Raw genomic sequence first — 19,268 nt, forward strand, 5'->3', positions numbered from 1 at the left:
TGAACATGGCCCACACCTCCCAGCTCCCCTGTGCTCACCAGAGCAGAGAAGCCACCCAGATCAAAATGGCAGATCCAATATGGCAGCTATGGCTGCTGACAGGAGCATACTGAGGCCAAAATACCTCAAAAAGACTTCTTAAAGGGCCAGGTTTTTTTTGTGGGTTTTTTTTTGGCTCTTCAACATTTTGGGGGCTCCTTTTCTTCTTTTGGGGGACTTTTTTTTTTTGCTTTACAACTTTTTGCCCTGGCTCTTTGCACTGGATCTAGGCTCTTTGTCTGGAACAGGTTGGCTACCCCTGATCTATAGTGACTAAAATCAGGGGTTGGCAACCTTTTCAAAATAATGAGTAAAACTACATCAAAATTCAGAACAAGTGGTCAACAAAGAGAAGTATAAGAATGCCCATTTGTATGACTGAAAATGTACAATTTAATATAATTGATAATTGACATGATGATTAATAATAGCATAAATGAAACATTGTACTCACAGACTTTAGTTAATGGAACTTCTGCTGCTGGGGGTGCAGTTTGTGGATGTGGGAGTGAAGGAGTCAGGGTTGGGGTTTATGAGGTGCTCAAGGAAGGGGTTGGGGTGTGTGGGAGGTGCAGGAGGCGGGGTAGGGAGCTGGGGGTGTTAAGTAGAGTATGTGGCAGGTGGGATTTGGGACTAGATTACCTTAACTGTCTGGGGCTTGGTTGCTGCATCTGGGAAGCAGTGTCTGGACAAGCAGCCAGGCCAGGATCACTGCAACCAGATCATGATCTCCCATCCTACATGTGCCACAGTAGGAGGGGGGCCGGTGCCGGCCCTTCCTGGGTCCAGATGGGGATCAGATCACAAGATCTGCTGCAGGATCAGGGCCAGGTTAGGGTTAGGGTCATTTTGCTAGTGCTGCAGCTACAGAGAACAGTTCAATTTGACCAGTAAGAAAGGAAATATTAATCAAATTTATTAAACAGATTAAGCACTTTAACTTTCTCATGTTAGTTTACCAAACTTCATTTTAAATAAAGTGAAATATTATGTTCAACACAAAAGATTTTAAGATTGTCTTTATTTATGGTAGGGGTATGGAATCTTTTTTGAGTTGGGGCCACTGACCCACAGAAAAAATAGTCAATTTAACCAAGAAGTCTGAAGCAAGCAACGGCTTGTCTGTACATGGAAGAAGGAGAAATCATTTTTCCAACCAAGAAGACTGGTCATTTTTCTATGCAATTCTGCATTTGCACAAAAATCATTTCCCCATACCTGATACTGCAGGAAATAAGGAAACTTTGGCTGCCCTGTGCTGATCTGTCTTTCTGCAAAAGCATCAGAGTGTTGGCACTCGCTCTTGGCTAGGAATTCAAATACTTAGACTTTCTAAACTTGCTATGATAAATCCTGCAATAAAACCCTATGAATTGATAAATCATTATCAATGTTCACCTTTCAGCTTAGGATGTAAAGGAAGAATGAAATTTGCTACCAGATGTTGTTTATTTTGTTGCATTTAATACCAACAATTGTTGGGAGAAAAAGAGAAAGAGAAAGAGGATACGTCTACACTAGCTCCCTAGATCAATCTATTGAGGGCAACTAGAATTGCAAATCAAGCCCGGGATTTAAATATCCCGCACTTGATTTGCATGTTCCTGGCCGGTTGCCATTTTAAAAATTGATTAGCCTGAAGTAACTGCCCGTGTCTACACACGGCAGTAAAACGGAATTCCGGAATAAAGCCCTAAATTGAATTAGGTGGGATTCCTCGTGGAATGAGGTTTATCACCTAATTCGATTTACGGGCTTTAATCCGGAATCCCGTTTCACTGCTGTGTGTAGATGCGGGCAGTTATTTTGGGCTAGTCAATTTCTAAAATGGCGACCGGCCGGGAACATGCAAATCAAGCGTGGGATATTTAAATCCCGGGCTTGATTTGTAATTCCAGTCACCCTCATTAGCCTCCCTAGATCGATCTAGGGGGCTAGTGTAGACGTACCCAGAGAGAGAACCTATACAATTTCAGAGAAAGAGTAATAAGGCAAATTCATTGTATTGTAACTTGTATCTGGAGTGTAAACAGGTGAGGAAAAGAAGTAAATTTAGCCCATGATGTTTAAGAGCTAAGTTTCTTTGAGAAAGGAAAGAATTGCTTCTTTGTGTTTGATGTATTTCATAATAATTCAGAAAAAGCAAAAAGTGATCAGTAAATATTCCTCTTTGGTATTTGGAAAGAAGCCAGTATTCATACCCTCTGAGGTTGATGATGAAATACTTTAAAGGCAATGTTAAACAGCAGTGACTAAAGTTAGGCAGGTTAAAATCAAGTGGTCCATATAACTTGTATTCAATGATTTTAAAAGAGGTGGCTAAGGTCCTCACTGGATCCTTAATTAAGAAGTTTTAAATGTATTTTTAAGACATCTTGGAACACTGGTGAAGTTCCAAAAGATTGGAAGAAAGTTAATTGTAGCTAAAAAAAGTATTTTAAAAGGGCAAATGAGATGACCCAAGTAATTACAGGCCTGTCAGTCTTTGATCATGGGCAAAATAATGGAAAGGCTGATCTGGGATACTTTTAACGAATAATTAAAAGAGGGTAATTGCATTAATGCCAATCAGCAAGAATTTGTGGTAAATAGATCTTGAAAACTAGCATGATATAATTTATTGATGAAATTACAAATTTGGTTAATAAATGAAATAATGTAATGCAATAGACTTCTGTAAGGCATTTGCCTTGTTACCACATGAAGTTTTGATTAAGAAACTAGAACACTGCAGAATAAACACAGGGCATATTAAATGGATTATATTATAAACTGGCTAACTGAGGTCTCAAAGTATAATTGTAAATGAGGAATCTTCATCAAGGAGATCTGTTTCTAATGGGTCTTGCAGGGGCTGGATCTTGGCCTGATTCCATTAATATTTTGGTCAATAACCTAAAAGGACGTATATAATCACCAATGATTTAGCAGATGCTCCAAAGATTAGGGGATTGGTAAATAATAAAGCAGATAGGTCACTGACACAGAGTGGTCTGGATAGCTTGGTAAGCAACATACAAACAAACAATATGTGTTTCAGTATAACAAGGTCATAAATCAAGGAACAAAGAATGAAGGCTATGCTTGCAAGTGGGGAGACTATCCCAGGAAACAGTGAAAATGACTTGTGGGTCATGATGGATAATCAGCTGAACATGAACTCCCAGTGTTGCTGTGGCTATGTCTAGACTACATCCCTCTTTTGAAAGAGGGATGTAAATGAGACATATCAAAATTGCAAATGAAGCCGGCTTTTTTCGGAAGAACCTGTACTCCTCAAAAAATAACAACCCTTTTTTGAAAGATCCTGTACTCCTCAAAAAATTAAGTTTACAGGATCTTTCGAAAAAGGGTAGTTTTTTTGAAAGACCCACGTCTAGGTGGCGGTTTCACTCTCGAATTACCCATTTTTGAAAGAACACGTCGCCGCCATTATGCAAATGAAGTGTGGGAAATTCAAATCCCGGCTTCATTTACAATTTTGATATGTCTAATTTACATCCCTGTTTCGAAAGAGGGATGTAGTTTAGACATGCCCATTGTGACTAAAAGGGATACTGTGATCTTTGGATGCATAAGCAGGGGAATACTGATTAGGAACAGAGCTGTTATATTACCTCTGTATTTGGCATTGGTGCAGCTGCTACTGGAATACTGTGTTTATTTCTGGCATCCACATTTCAAAGAGGATGTTGAAAAAATTGGAGCTGGCTCAGAAAAGAACTGTATGAATGACTAAAGTACTGGAGAACGTGCCTGACAGCGAGAGTCTATGAATCTGTTGATATGATTATGATAGCTTTCTCCCAAGTGAGAACTGTATTTAAGGCTGCTCAATACTTCTGTATTGTAAAAGACCCTCATCTAGGCTCATTTTTGCCTAAAGTCTAAGGTATGGCTGTTCATATGGAGTTAGGTGCAATGACACTAAGCATCACAGGTGCCTCAGACTGTAACTCACAGACTAGGAGGGGAGCCACCTGAGGTAACTGGTGGGAGATTCTGATAGGAGTGATGTGTGCTGAGACTCACCCATCCCATGGATATAACAGACCTCTTCTGTGGGAGGGAGCAGGGAAATCAACTCCAGCCGGTTGGAACATGGGAGGCTGGGGCAACACTCCACCCCAGCCTCGCTTACTTGGAGGATCATGGGGAGGTGCATTCACACCTCCCACCCTGCATACAGGCCTGTATAAGCACCTAAGTCCAAGCTGCAGAGAGGATCCTGTTTGTGGTATTGTTTTATAGTTGGGAAACCTCCTTGGAGTTAGGCACTTATGTCATTTTTGCAAGAATCTGGGCACGTGGAAGAGGAGGACTTCCCTCAGAACTTTTAGCTCAGTGGTTGGAGTACTCACCTGGGCTTCAAGAGCCTCCCAGTTCCCATCCACCTGAAAGAAGGAATTTGAACAAGCCCCCTCCCCTCTGCTAGTTCTCCTAGATGCCCAGGGACTCTGTCCCTACTTCCTGTGGATGAACTCTTGCCCTTCCCCCCCCCCCCCCCCCCACCATGTTGCTTTGGAAGGTGCTTGCCCCCTCATTTCCCCTGCATCACTTCTGAACATAAGGTAGAGGTGGTAGGTGACTGTTATGAGAAAGATGGAGGCAACCATCTGTAACTAACAAAATCATCGAAAGTACAGGACTTTGGTCAGGATTGGGGATTTCAGCTACTCAAACATCTGTACATGATTACTTTTGTCCAACTTTGCCTTCCACTTTCATATTCTGAACCACAACAGCCTCTCCCTTAGTACATTTCTCCACCTTCTGTAATAAAAAAGAAATGTCTCCAACACATTCCAAGAAGTTATTGGATAATCTGCACCCTGCTGTGTTATTTTCCCAAAAGATGTGCCATTAGCGATTAGCCTTTACCAATTAGCTGATGTATCTCCTCAGTCAGCTCCTTGAGTATTCTAGGACGCATGTCATCAGGCTCTTGTGATTTTCTATTATTGTTTCCCCTCTCCCTCTCAGTTAATAATGGGCCTACTCTGTTATTGGTGTTCCTTTTGCTTCCAATATATTTGTAAAATCAACAATGTTATTACAGGCAGTCCCCGGGTTACGTACAAGATAGGGACTGTAGGTTTGTTCTTAAGTTGAATCTGTATGTAAGTCGGAACTGGCGTCAGCCGCTGCTGAAACTGATCAGTTTCAACCGCGGCTGAATCTGGATGCTAGTTCTGACTTATATACAGATTCAACTTAAGAAACCCAGGCGTCCCCAAGTCAGCTGCTGCTGAACCTGATCAGCGGGTGATTCCAGGAAGCCTGGGGCAGAGCAACTCTGCCTGGGGCTTCCTGTAGTCAGCCGCTGGTCAGTTTCAGCGCGGGTCCTCGGCTCTACTGGAGCAACCCAGCAGCACCCCAGCTGCTCTGCCCCAGGCGTCCTGATTCCGCCGCTGCTGAAACTGACCAGCAGCGGCTGAATCAGGATGCCTGGGGCAGAGCAGCTGGGGTGCTGCTGGGTTGGTCCGGAGCAGCGCTGCGGGACCAACCCGGCAGCCCCCAGCTGCTCTACCCCAGGGGTAGGCAAGAAAAGCCTGGTCTGCTGGGGGGGGGGGCACTAGCTGCACCCCCCCAGCAGACCAGGGGGACAGGAGCAAAGCCGAGGAGCACCCCCGCAGCGGGACAGCCCAAGCGCGCCCGGGCTGTCCCGCTGCGGGCGTGCTCCGCGTCTTTGCTCCTACTTTGAAGTAGGAATAAGAGATCCTCCGGAAAAGGGCTTTTTTTTAAATCCCCCGCGGATTTCCCTATTATGACCTGGAAAATTAGCATGCCCCTTTTGGAAAAGGGGCCAGTGTAGACGTAGCCTTTATGTCTCTAGCTAGTTTGAACTTGTTTTTTGTCTTGGCTTTTCTAATTTTCTCCCTATGTACTTGTGTTATTTTTTATATTCATTGTCATTTGTTGTTGGTTTCCATTTTTTGCAGAACTCTTTTTTTTTTTTAGATCATTGAACATCTCCTGGTTAAGTGAAGGTGGTCTTTCAACATACTTCCTATATTTCTTACATAGAAGGGAAGTTTGTTCTTTTGTCATTAATCATTTCTCTTTGAAAAACTACCAACTGTCTTCAATTGTTTTTCCTCTTAGATTTGCTTGCATGGGATCTTACCTAACAACTTTCTGAGTTTGCTGAAGTCTAGTGTCTTTAAAGTCATTCTTTTGTTGTTGTCCCTCCTGACATACCTAAGAATCATGAACACTTATTATTTCATGATCACTTTTACCTAAGCTGCCTTCCACTTTCAAATTCTCAACCAGAATAGACTCTTCCGTGGTATATTTCTCCATCTTCTGAAATAATAATAATAAAACAGAGTCCAATGCTTTCCAAGAATTTGCTAGATAATCTGTAAACTGCTATGTTATTTTTTCAACAGATATGCCATCAGTGATTACTCTTTAGTGGTTATCTTTAAAAAGTCATGGAAATCAGAAAAGGTTCCAAAAGACTGGAGAAGGGCAAATATAGTGCCAATCAATAAAAAGGGAAACAAAGACAACCCAGGGAATTACAGACCAGTCAGTTTAACTTTTGTACCTGGAAAGATAATGGAGCAAATGATTAGACAATCAATTTGCAAACCTCTAGAAGATAATAAGGTGAGAAGTAACAGTCAGTATGGATTTGTCAAGAACAAATTGTGACAAACCAACTTGATAGCTGTCTTTGACAGGGTAACAAAGCTTGTGGCTATGGGGAGCAGTAAATGTTGTATATCTTGACTATAGCAAGACTTTTGATACTGTCTTGCATGATCATCTTATAAACAAATTAGAAAAATACAATCTAGACAGAACTACTATAAAATGGATGCATACCTGGTTGGAAAATAATTCCCAGAGAGTATTTATCAATGATTCACAGTCATGCTAGAAGGGTATAGTGAATGGGATACCAAAGGGATCAGTTTTGGGGGAAATTCTGTTCAATATCTTCATCAGTGATTTAGATAATAGAAAAGAGAGTATACTTATAAAGATTGAGGATGATACCAAGCTTTGAGGTGTAACAAGTTCTTTGGAGCAGTGTTTTTCAACCTTTTTTTATAAAGTACCTCTTTTTAAAAAAAATATATAAGTACCCCTAGTACCTACAGTTTTTAGACACACACATTTTTTTTCTATCATTGCAACACATTTGTTTAAACAACTTCATCGTAGCTGGGCAGGCATTGAAATTTGGGTGTGAAAGTACAAAACTGATAAAGCGCTGTAAAACTTAAAACCAAAATTCAGTTCTCTCCAAATTTCAGTTGTGTTGATGTACCTCCCAGACTTCTCTTGAGTACACATGAGGGTACTCGTACCATTGGTTGAGAAACACTGCTTTGGAGGATAGAATGAAAATTCAAAATGATGTGGACACACTGGAGAAATGGTCTGAAGTAAACAGGATGACATTCAATAAGGACAAATGCAGTAAGGACAAATGCAAAGTATTCTACTTATTCACACATAAAGAATGGGAAATGGCATTCTAGGAAGGAGAACAGCAGAAATGGATTTGGGAGTCATAGAAGATCACAATCTAAATAGAAGTCAAGAGTGTAATGTTGATATAAAACCACCAAATATTGCTCTGGGATGTATTAGGAGAAGTGAAGTAAGTAAGAAACTAGAAGTAATTCTTCTGCTCTACTCCATGGTGATGTGGCCTCAACTGTAATATTCTGTCCAGTACTGGATGCCACATCTTAGAAAAATGTGAAGAAATTCTAAAAAAATGCAGAGAAGAGCAACAAAAATAATTAAAGGTCTAGAAAACATGCCCTTTGAGGGAAGACTGAAAAAATGGGTTTGTTTAGTGTGGAGAGGAGAAGACAGAGAGGATATAATAACATTTTTCAAGTGCACAAAAGGTCGTTACAGGGAGAAGGGAGAAAATTAGTTTTCTTTTTAAACTGAGTATAGGACAAGAACCAATGGGACTGAATTGTAGCAGGGGAGATTTAGATTGGAAATTAGGAAAAAGCTTCCTAACTGTCAAGGTGGTTAAGCACTGGCATAAATTGCCTAGGGAGGCAATGGAATATCCATCACTGGAAATTTTTAAGAGCAGATTAGACAAAAACACCACTGTCAGGGGTAGTTCAGATAACAGAGGATTACCATGAGTGCAGGGACTGGACCCAGATGACCTTTCAAGATCCCTTCCAATCATATGATTCATATCAACCTTGAAGCACTCCATGTGCATTGACTTCAATGGTTCTATGCACCCAAGATGGAATTCATCTATGCAAGAGGGTTAGTGGAAGGCTTATCACAATTTATATCTCATGTCGGCCATTGCATTAGCCCTCTGCATAAAGTGAATTTCACCTCCAAGAAAAGGATCCATGTCATGAAAACTATATATTTCAGACTACAGGAGTGAGGTGTGGAATGTGCTTTTGTGGCACTATTGTCTAGTCATATAGTTCAGGATTATGGAATTTCTTCTCTTTTTTATTCCCCCCTCCAAAAACAAACAAACAAACAAACAAACAAACAAACAAACAAACAAACCATCCCCCCCCCAAAAAAAACCCAAACACTTCCCACCAACAAATCAAACAACAAAAAGCAGGAAAGACCATTTGAAAATAAGCAACCAAAACCCCATGTTAAAACAACATGAAAATTGCAATTGTTAGAGTACTAAAAAAAATTAAGATATGTTCAAATGTGCATTCCTAACTCTGTTTCCTTATGCATATGGATTATAGAATAATTTTAACTAATATTCCTATCATGTCACATAGTGGTTCTCAAAGTGTGGTCCATGGCAGACTAGTGGTCCGTGATCCTCTTGCAGGTGGGCGATGGGCTTGGAGCTCATTCCGCCCCTCTACCCTGGAGCAGGGAGCCTGTACTGGTGCTCCAGGCCTGCCCCCCACATGAAGTTGGAGCACCAGTGGCCAGCGCCAGTGGAGTGCCACTAGGGGCAAGGAAAAGAGGTGAGCCTTGTGGGCGAAAACTGGTTTGCAGGGAAAGGAAGTGGTTCCTTGAGCAGCACAGGAAACTGCTCATCTAGAGGTTTTTCCCACTGTTCCCATTGGTGGGAATCAGCCAATGGGAGTAATGGGAAGGGGCAGTTCCTGGGAGTGGCAGGAGGCACAGAGCCAGACAAGTGCCTCCCATTCCCCTCATGCCCAGACACCACACTTCTAGCTTGTTTCTGCACCTTTCCTTCCACTCTGACCCCTCCCCCACTCCTGCAGCCAACCTCTCTCCCTCCCAGGCACTCATACTCCCACCCCATTCTACACCCAATTTGTCATCATGAGTGGCTAGCTGGTGGTCGCAGAAAGGTCTGCATTGAGTGTGGAGGGCTGTGGGCCTGAAAGTTTAAGAACCATTGATGTAGCATGTCTGGTGTGGTAATTTATCTTTTTCTAAAAGTGAGTTTTAAAAAGTAAAAGTAAGTTGTGTAAAACTGTTTACTAAATAATGACACTTTCCAATTCCATAATTGCACATCTTAATTACATAATTAGAGTACGTACATGTAATTGGGCAATAAGGATATTTAATTTAATGTTGATTACCATGCATAAATTACAAACTAAATAATCTTAGGAAATTGCAGTGGAAAAAAACTGGCATACCAGCATAACAACTGCTTTTCATATCTGTTGTACTAATTTTATTTTTTGGAGATATTTCCTAGGTGGTACAGTGAGTGAATGCTCTCAGATTTCACCTCAGATCCTGTATTGTATAAACAGGGACTGAGGAACTGTGTATGAGTGGAGGAATGGTGTAGGGAGGGGGTGGGGAACCTTCTGTTGGGGGTTGCATGCAAGCGAGAAGCCTGTGACTGACAAGCACAAAGACAACTCTCCACATTGCCCTTGAACACCAGAGTTTATGGGGGTGGGGGCAGGCTAATAGATTTTATGTGCACCAGCCCTGCAGGTAGGTGGCAGAGGGACTGGAGTGCTATCATGGGCTCCCCAATGTTGAGCCTCAGGAGCAGACCCAGGTGAGCCAGGCCTGGCCTAAGGTTCCCCACCTCTGGTGAAGGGGGCATACAGCTGTGGGATGGGACACAATATGAATTTAGTGGTCCAAATTGGACGTTAGGATGGAGCACTAGGTCACATCTATAGTAGCAACCATGAAACAGCCTTCCACTGCTGAGCTGTGCATTCCTCTGAGTGCACAATGCATTTATTCAGGCTGTCATATCCAATTTCTGTATAGAAATCTGACTGCAAGTTACATTAACTGCCCCATGGCTCTATACTCTGCTCCAGAAACTGGCCCAAACTATGGTGATCTAAAGGTGAGAGGTTTCCCTCTTGTTGATATACTTGAGTAATTCCAAGGAAATGTTATCAGACCTACAGGAAAGTTAGGTCTCGTCTGCTCACCACCTTCATTTAAAACAAAAATAAGGCTAAGCTAAGAGGGGTGATGGTTGGACCTAGCTGGGAAAACCACTTGGGGTATAGGCCCTTTTAGAAATAAGGGCTTGATCCCACCACTGGCAAACAGGTTACAGCTACCAGCTGAATAGAATCTTCAGTAGCTCTAAGCACGGTCTGTAGTGCAGCTCTCCAGTTGCTTCCAGTGATCTGAGTTCTGCACCAAATGGCTGGCATGGAGTCCAGCAGTGTAGGAGAGTACAACGGACACAAAAGATATACTCATCAACTCAGTCAAGGCATCGGGTCACAACACCTGTGAACACAAGATATAGCAAGCAATGGAAGACACCAAGACCCTACAATATTCCCCTATAACTTCTGGATGTAAGAGCAGAGGGACTGGATAAGGACCTAAATTGACCTGACACTCACTTGATCACCATGTTCTTGAACACAGGCAGCCCTGCTGAAGAAAGAGAAGTGTGAAGGTTGGCTGATCTCTTTTGTCCTCTATTCACCCAAGTGGATAGCCTTGCCTTCAGTGCCAGCCTCATCCTGGGGCTGGCCCTTCTCATTGTCCTCAATATTTGCTCTTTCTCTTCCCTCCGTGGCCCTGACCCATTGACCAAGGCAGAAGCCAGAGCCAGGCTATCATCCAGGGAGCCCAATTTCATAGAATCATAGAATACTAGGACTGGAAGGGACCTTGAGAGGTCATCGAGTCCAGTCCCCTGCCTTTGCAGTGGGGAGCCCCAAACCCACCATATGGTGGAGGTGACACATCCTGGAGGGTGCAGACCTGAGACAGGGGCTGTTCGTGGACCTCTCAGGCCCCTACCCAAGGAAAGTGGAGGGTTTGGGGATTTCCCCCAGCAGTCAAAGCTCCCTGGGTGACTCTTACCAGTGCCTGGATCTGGCTTGCAGCCTGGCCAGAGAACAGAGTCTTCGAAGAAAGAGGAGGTATGGAGATGTGGCCAAAGAAAGGGAGGTGTCACAGAGTCAGGGCCTTGTGCTGCTCCCCACTTCTACTGAAGATCCACTGCTCCTTGTGCAGTAATGTTGGGATAGCTCTTCCCAGTCTACCTTCTATTCCCAGTGTACCTATTTTGCCCTTAAATAGTACCTGAGGTCAATTATATCTTCATAGTGAGAATAACAAGACACTAAATCTGGACAAAATAATCTGAGGCTAAGCATAGAATTGTCTTGTCACAAACCAGTTCAACTAGTCAAATACACAGAGAGGTGTTGGAATTATAATTCACCCACAAGTTCAATTCTGATGCTGATGGCCACAATTGAGATAAGGGATGGCTGGGACATTATCAACCGAATATTCAATGAAGGTTCCAGTCCTGCCTACTTGTTTTTCCCTTTGATATTTTCATACTCTCTGCTCCTTGTTTCCCGCACCTCTCTTTTTTCCCTCCTGCCTCTCCCTTCTCCCCTATTTATTTTGGGTCTGCACATCCTAAACTCAAAACTCTAGTCATCTGAAAAAGCGGGCTGTGCACACAAAAGCTCATGATACCATCTACATGTTTTGTTAGTCTATAAAGTGCTACTAGACCATTTGTTGTTTTTTAAGTTTATCCTGTATAGACTAACTCGGATACCCCCTGAAGCCGTAGAATGGTTGCAACACAGGTTTGCAGTAGAGCACAAAATGCACTCTGACATTGAATTGTTCAGTTTAAAATAAGCCCAATGCACTGCAAGCAACAGAATGGCAGAATACAAAGTATTTAAGCATCCTGCTGTGAATCTGTAATTGGTGGCTAATGATGAGATATAACCTAGGTAGCACGGTAGCTCTTTCTAAGGATTACAGTGGGACTATATACCTGGTAATGCACATATGTCAATGGTATGGAGTCATAAAGCCCTATTTTTTATGTATGTTTGTTCCAATATATGATTGCATTTGAATTTAATTCGATTAACAAAATCAGCCAGGCTTATACCACCATGAAAGTATGATATATATGGGCAGATTCTTGTATCCACTAACACTGCTCTCCACATTGCACCTGTAAAGGGTTTTAAAGTAAACTATATTTACACCTAATTTAGTGCCCTTTTATGTTGCCAGAGTAGTATAAGGAAGCCTTCGTGTACCTGGAAATCTATTACATAAAATGGATAAACATTCATTTGACAGCTCAAACCAGCAGATGTAATTCTTTCATATGTTTATCAAAAGCAGCTATTAGAGAGCTACACATAATCTTAGCTGAGCTACAGGGTGGCAATTGAAACTAATTTTTGAGGGAGCTAATGTAAAGGTAACTTGATATGCTAACACTGAAGTATCACAAGGAATATACTCATACATTATTACAGTATGTATTTCAGTTAATTTTTGAAGGGGTACTTTTCTATTCTTTTAAGTGGAAATGGAGTAAAGGTAAATAGCACTGTGAAGAAAACTTAGAAGTTGCCAATTGAATTAATTTTGTATTCCCTTTGATTTTCCTAAAATTCAAAGCCAGAATTTAAGAGCCTAACTTTGTTTCTTCTACTTTCCCCAGCTCTAATCTTCTTCAATTAAAAGACTAGCACACACAACTGAAACATAAATCAGAACAGAGCTGGCCTAGAATTAAAATCTTACCTTACCACTTGCCAAGAATGACACGCCACCCATGGAAGTGGATTTGCTGCATATCTCTGTGTCATTTTTTGAATGACAGCCTCCAAAAATCAGAACGTATAAGACTGACATTGTACCATGTATCAGGGTTTTAGATGCTGCAAAGATATGGACAAATAATTAGGGACAGTACTCCTACAGGTATGGCTGCAGGCATTCCACTTGTCCCTGAGCTCATCAGATCTCAGAATGAAAGTGTTGCTAGTGACACAAGAGGGAGAATTATTTCCTCTGAATACAGCTGGTTGCAAAGTGAACATTTATTAATAAAAAAAGATGCATGCTTCCTCCAGTTAAAAAAAATGAGTAAATTGTTTGTTTTTGAAGACTAAACTTTTTGTTTCCACACAAAGCTTTTGAAAAGAAAAAAAAGTTTTTGTTGATGGGAACTGGCACATTTTAAATAAAGCAATAATTGTCTTTGAAAATATTTATCTTCAAAAGAGATCACTTTTTGTTTAAAAAACACCTTTTCAATCTGCTGAGATGTAAAACTGAAATCTCAGCTATTTGTACTAATTAAAACTACAATTAGTTCTGCAGCAGTGAGGATATATCCTGGTCAATTTCAATTTTTGGTAATTAAATCCTGTCTATCTAACATGCTCCTCAGCTTTCAAATGGACATGACATTCTTCAGTTTTTTTCCTAAACTGGTGTATAGAGTTTCTGTATACTATTAAACAGCTGCTATTGCACATCTCACATCATTTCAGCAAAGTATGAAGTAATTGCCCCTTTGTAAATATTTAAAAGTTATTTTGCAATTTGTTAGATAACGGGTACTATTTGCTGTAAGTGTAGGTTAGTAACATTTGCTATACAAATAAGGAATGATTCTCCATGATTAACAGATTGTGGAGCAAAATCTTCACTGTTAGAGGCACCTAAATCTTCCAGAACTACCTGTACATTTAATAACACTGGTTTTGAAGTATCTGCATTTTTAAACCACTTGAACTTATTTCTAGTGAAACTTCCCTTTACTTTGTGGCTAATCCTGTGCCATGTTAACAAAAAGCCTTATTCTGTCATCTTAACTCCCTTCCTTTCTAAGGCATGTTTAGTCATGCCGTAAGGCTCAATGGAACATGACAGGAGACATCTCTTTTAACATACTTCACTAGCTAGTTTAAATTAGCCAAGAGGCGAGTTTGTTTGTTTGAGATGTATGTCTGTTATAATAATTTAATTTTGAAATATCTCTGTTACTTATGGGGCTAATCCTTGTGAAGTGTTGAGCACCAGCTATAATGGGAATTAAATGAAATCAATTGGAATTGAGAGCACATCATGGAATGGGGACCATAAATATTAAAAAGAGTATACATTCAACTTTTATCTTTAAATAAAGTGCACAAAAGAGAACTCCTCTTTTATATATTTTTCTTAGACTAAAATTAGTGAATGTAGCTAAATTGAGTATCAGATGAAATATCTTTGTGTTTCTGTGTACTACTGACATGACCCAACATGTTGAAAGATAATAAATGCAGTTACCATCTATAAATCATTTTGCAAGAGTGAAAGTCTGGATTTTCAGATGCTCACCAGTGTTTTACTTGGCTCATCCAGCAGTGCTTTAAAGTCTTGTGCCATGATGGAATGATAATTGGGTGTTGATGAAAAACATCAATCATCATTGCATTATGATTCAAGTTACAGTTCTTTTACCTCTAAGATGTGAGATGTTGTGAAATAAACCATTTGAGTATGGTGATTGCATTTTAAACATCATCCCGTAATGTATGGGCCAAGTGTGAGTCATTCCCTAAATCAATAGAGCTTATTAAAAACTCTAGGATTACCTGAAAAGGATTTGAAGGGTTTGACAGGAAAAGAAAAAACAAATCTGACTCCCTTCTAATATATATGTTCTTCTGTTTCATATCCTGTCTAATGCTTCTGAATCCCTACAATAGTCATTCCTTTGCTGTACCTGCTGGGACAAGCCAACCCAATTTTAAAGTATGTTGTAGCAAAATAGATTGGTGGATGTGTTCTGTTATCAGCAATTTAAATGTTTCATCTGCGATGAATGAAAATCAAGACAAACGTGCCCAAAGCTGCACACATCTCTTTGATGAAAAGCAATTAATCTTTGCTCATAACTGAAAACTAGTATTCAGTTAGATAAAATAGCAAGGTAAAACTGAAGGTACTATTGTTATTTTGAAGACTATAGTAGTAATAATCAGAGATGGCTGATCACTGGAGAAAAATGAGGCTCACTAATGTCACAAATGAGTAGGTGTGGCTTGTGTTCTGTGGGTTGCAGTTCCACCTTTTGCAGCTGAGGGACTATTGGTCTGGTGGGGCTGAAGCTGCTCTGGTCTCCTGGAGGATGGAGAACAAAGGTCTGCTACTAGCATATTGCTGACCATGTCATTGCAGAATCACAGATGTTACAGAACAGAAGTACAAGTACAAGCTTCTGTAAGCCTATTTCATGGGGGTTCTAAATTGGGACAGCCCCCCTGCATATTGGATGGGTAGGGTTGAATGCAGGGGGAATGGAGTCAATGGATAAACCAGGCTATAGGAAGAGCTTTGTGAATAATAGATTTTGCAGTTTGCTGGTTATTCTGAAAAGAAATTGAAAAAAATCACTGTGGGTCAAACCAACATTTTTGGTAACAAAAGTGGAAAACATCATATCAGATTGAACTAAACATTTAAATTGATCCAATATATTTCAGTTTGATGAAAAAATAAAATTAACAGAAATCTGGGAAATGAAAAGTTGTTTTGAACCAAAAAGATAATCAAAATGTTTCAGTTCGAAAAAAGTCAAAGCAAAATATTTGGCAAAGTCCTTAGGATAGACACCACATATACTGGAAAAAGTTATTTTGCTGGTGGAGTTACATCACCTATCAAAACAAAAGCTGCACCAGCTAAGAAACTCTTGACAGTCTGAGTAGCATCTACCCAAGTGACATTCCTAACTGGTGCAGCTATGCCAGAAAAACTTTGTAGTGCAAACTGGGCCCTAAATTTAAGGATAAGTGAAAAGCCCAGTAAAGACATGATAGAGGGATAAATACTTTTTTCTCTCATTCTGGCCAGAGATTGTCAAGTGTCCCAATTCTTCTTTTCGCCTGTCTTCCAACTTCCCTTATTCCAATAAAATGATTCTCTGAGACACCTCTGGCTATAGTGTCTCTCTAGTCTTTTTCCCAGTGAAAATAATATGATCAAGATGCAATGAGGTCAGCAGAGAGACTGCTAGCTGCAGCTCCATCAGTTATTGTGGGCACAATTTACCACCGATACTAATTTCTTGCATTTCTCTCATGGGGTAGCCATGTTAGTCTGTATATGCAAAAACAAGAAGTCCCTGTGGCACCTTACAGCATGTCTACACTAGGAAACTATTTCAAAACAACTCCCAAAATAACAAAATCAAAATTGCGTGTCCCCACAATGGGGAAGCCTCAAAATTAGTCCAAGACAGGCTCCGTTATTGTGGATGAGCTACCTCTACTTAGAGTCCCAGGAAGCACTGGGGAGTAATTAGTTTGAATTAGTGTGGGGAAAAGTTATTTTGAAATAGCAGCAGCAGAGTGTCCATACTAATGCTATTTCAAAATAACAATTTTGAAATAAGCATTATTCCCTGAGAAAAGCAGGAGTTATTATTTTGAAATAACTAAACCATTATTGCAAAATAATGGGCTTGGTACTGTGGACACTCCGCTTATTATTTCGCAATAAGGATGGTTATTTCAAAATATTTCCCTATTGTACACCAGGGCTCAGATACTCAGGGTACGTCTAGACTACATGCCTCTGTCGTCAGAGGCATGTAGATTAGGCTACCGGGCATAGGAAAATGAAGCGGCGATTTAAGTAATCTGGCGACAGAGGCATGAAGTCTAGACGTACCCTCACAGATAGTTTTTGTGGATAAAACCCACTTCATCAGATTAAACTGATGAAGTGTGTTTTACCCATGAAAGCTTATACCCTGATAAATCTGATGAAGTGGGTTTTACCCACAAAAGTTTATGCCCTAATAAATCTGTTAGTCTCTAAGCTGCCACAGGACTCCTCATTATTTTTGCATTTCTCTGATACCTTTCATCAGATGACCTAAAAGCATTTTAAAATACAAAATTAATTAATCAAGCCTCACACAACTTGTTGCAGCTAGGAGCTGATTTCACTTTGGACAGGACTGAGGAAGCATGAGGCTGCTGGTAAATTAATACACAGTGAAGCCTACTTCATCTCTTTTGTTTGCTATCATTGGCCGATGGCCATAACCCACCCCTACTCTGTTGAGTTTCTGTGGTTCCAGGATTTCACACCTAGCATTTGTTTCTTTTTCGGTTTTGTGATGTGTAGGCAAAGATTTGGCCACACTTTGGCCCGGCCTTCCCTGGCAACCAGGGGGATAGCTGGGGCTGCTTTCCCCAAGACAGAGGAGGGCTGGTGAGTGTAGTGAGCAGGAGGGCATAACCTCCTAGTGGACTTGAAAAAAAAATCTCAGATGCATGATTCCAGGAGCTGGGGCTTTTTAGAAAAATATCATGAGATTTGCCATGTCCTAAGCAGTGGTCAGATGGTGCTTATAATACCATCACACATGCTTAGGGATATGGAATTCAATTCTTATTCATCTTGAGCCAGATTTTCAGAAGTGTCCAGCACTTAGAAGTTCCTTTTAAGACACTCATGGTCAATATGCGGGGGGGGGGGGGGGGGGGGGGGGGGGGGAAGAGTTCTGAAATCAACATGTTGGGAACTTTTTAAGTTTTGGACACTTATTTGGGTACCTAACTGGGAGCTGAAAATCTGGACACAACTGTGGGTACCAGACTCTTTTGAAAATATGGCCCCTACTCTCTCTCATGCAGAAGAGGAAAACTGTTTTTTTTTTAAACAAACAAGCAAAAAAAACCAATCCTCTAAAACCCTCCTGCCTTCAAACTTCTGCCAATTTCACAGTGAACCTAAAACTTTAATTTCATAATTTCTTGGGAAGTACAGATATAAATGGATGATTTCTATGCCTAGACATGCTACATCTTGGCAATGTCTGTGCTGGGTTTTTTATTTTTTTTCTGTAGTTTACAGTTTTCAATTAAGTTGCATTACCTTAAATTGTAGCTAGATTTTTGTATACAGTACATGGTTTGTTTTGTCAAATGGTAGAGTAAGCCAGGCTAGTACAGATATACTTACCATTATCTTGTTCATATCAAAGAGAAATATATGTTGGCCTAACCAAACTCTCCACCATTCTGGTTTATTGCAGAGATGCCACAGAGCACAATAACTTCAAAGAGACCTTATTATAGATTCTCCAATATTCATTATATACTTAATACTTACAGCATAAAAATAGGTAAGCATAATGATAAGTGGATTAGTCATCTTTGCTAGCTATAAAGGCTAATTATAAAAGGATTTCAGAACAAGTCCAATGAAAGAGCTACTTCTAAAAATGTGATTAAGATATTAAGAAACTGTCCTCTATTTAGTTTTTGTAAACTAACAATTTTGCAAAGAGCCTTCTAAAATACAGTACAACATAGGTAGCATACTCATAAACATCTTGCCTTTCCCTTTTTAGATGAATTTTGCTTTCACTCTTGAATTCTATTTTCTACAGTTTCCAAGAAAAGCTGAGCCATACCAGGCAAGAGTAAAAAAATGTATGTCAGAAAAAACCTCCAAAACCCACATACATTCTTTCTGAGTATTCAGGGAGGGTACTGAACAAAATACCTCACCTGTCTGGCTATCTGTAAACACAGTCAAAATACCCCTGAGTATTAAAACCAACCTGTCAGCAAATAGCAGGAGACAGGAGTTTAGTGCTCTGGGTGTGTGGACACCTGTGGTTTTGCCAGACACCACTGAACACACTGTATGCAAGAACAATTTATAATGTGACAGAATATGCTGAAAAAGGACAATGATGAAATAACAAACCAAACAGGTTCTCTCACAGTTGGACGTTGACCCTGATTCAGTCCTATTGCCTATGGCATTAAACTGAACTCAAAGGGCAAGTTTTCACTGTAAAAAAATTGCATTTTTAGCTGGTGTTAGCTAACTTGAGTTAATACAATGGTGGTGATGTGACAATTCCATTTCTAAGTGTTAGCAATCTGAGGTCAACCCCAGCTTCTCCATAAACTTTAATCTGAGCTACAAACACAAGAAGTTGCCATGTTGTCATTATTTCTTTA

The 19,268-nt window shown here is 40.5% G+C and overlaps 1 long non-coding RNA gene across 2 annotated transcripts in view; it reads right to left on the reverse strand.

Annotated features, from left to right (window-relative positions):
• Window positions 1-18,955, reverse strand: part of LOC142826549 (uncharacterized) — a 38,684-nt gene extending 19,729 nt beyond the window's left edge. The window contains exons 1-3 of one of the 2 annotated variants that reach the window (XR_012900752.1): window positions 18,860-18,955; window positions 13,027-13,163; window positions 9,478-10,725 (exon numbers count right to left, since the gene is read on the reverse strand). This is a non-coding gene — a long non-coding RNA (uncharacterized LOC142826549). Of the gene's footprint in view, window positions 1-9,477; window positions 10,726-13,026; window positions 13,164-18,859 lie in introns of those variants that run through there. The other variant, XR_012900754.1, reaches the window with a different exon arrangement.
• Between the last annotated feature and the right edge of the window lie 313 nt (window positions 18,956-19,268).

Source organism: Pelodiscus sinensis, chromosome 1, assembly GCF_049634645.1.
Source record: "Pelodiscus sinensis isolate JC-2024 chromosome 1, ASM4963464v1, whole genome shotgun sequence".
NCBI classification, from domain to species: Eukaryota; Metazoa; Chordata; order Testudines; family Trionychidae; genus Pelodiscus; species Pelodiscus sinensis.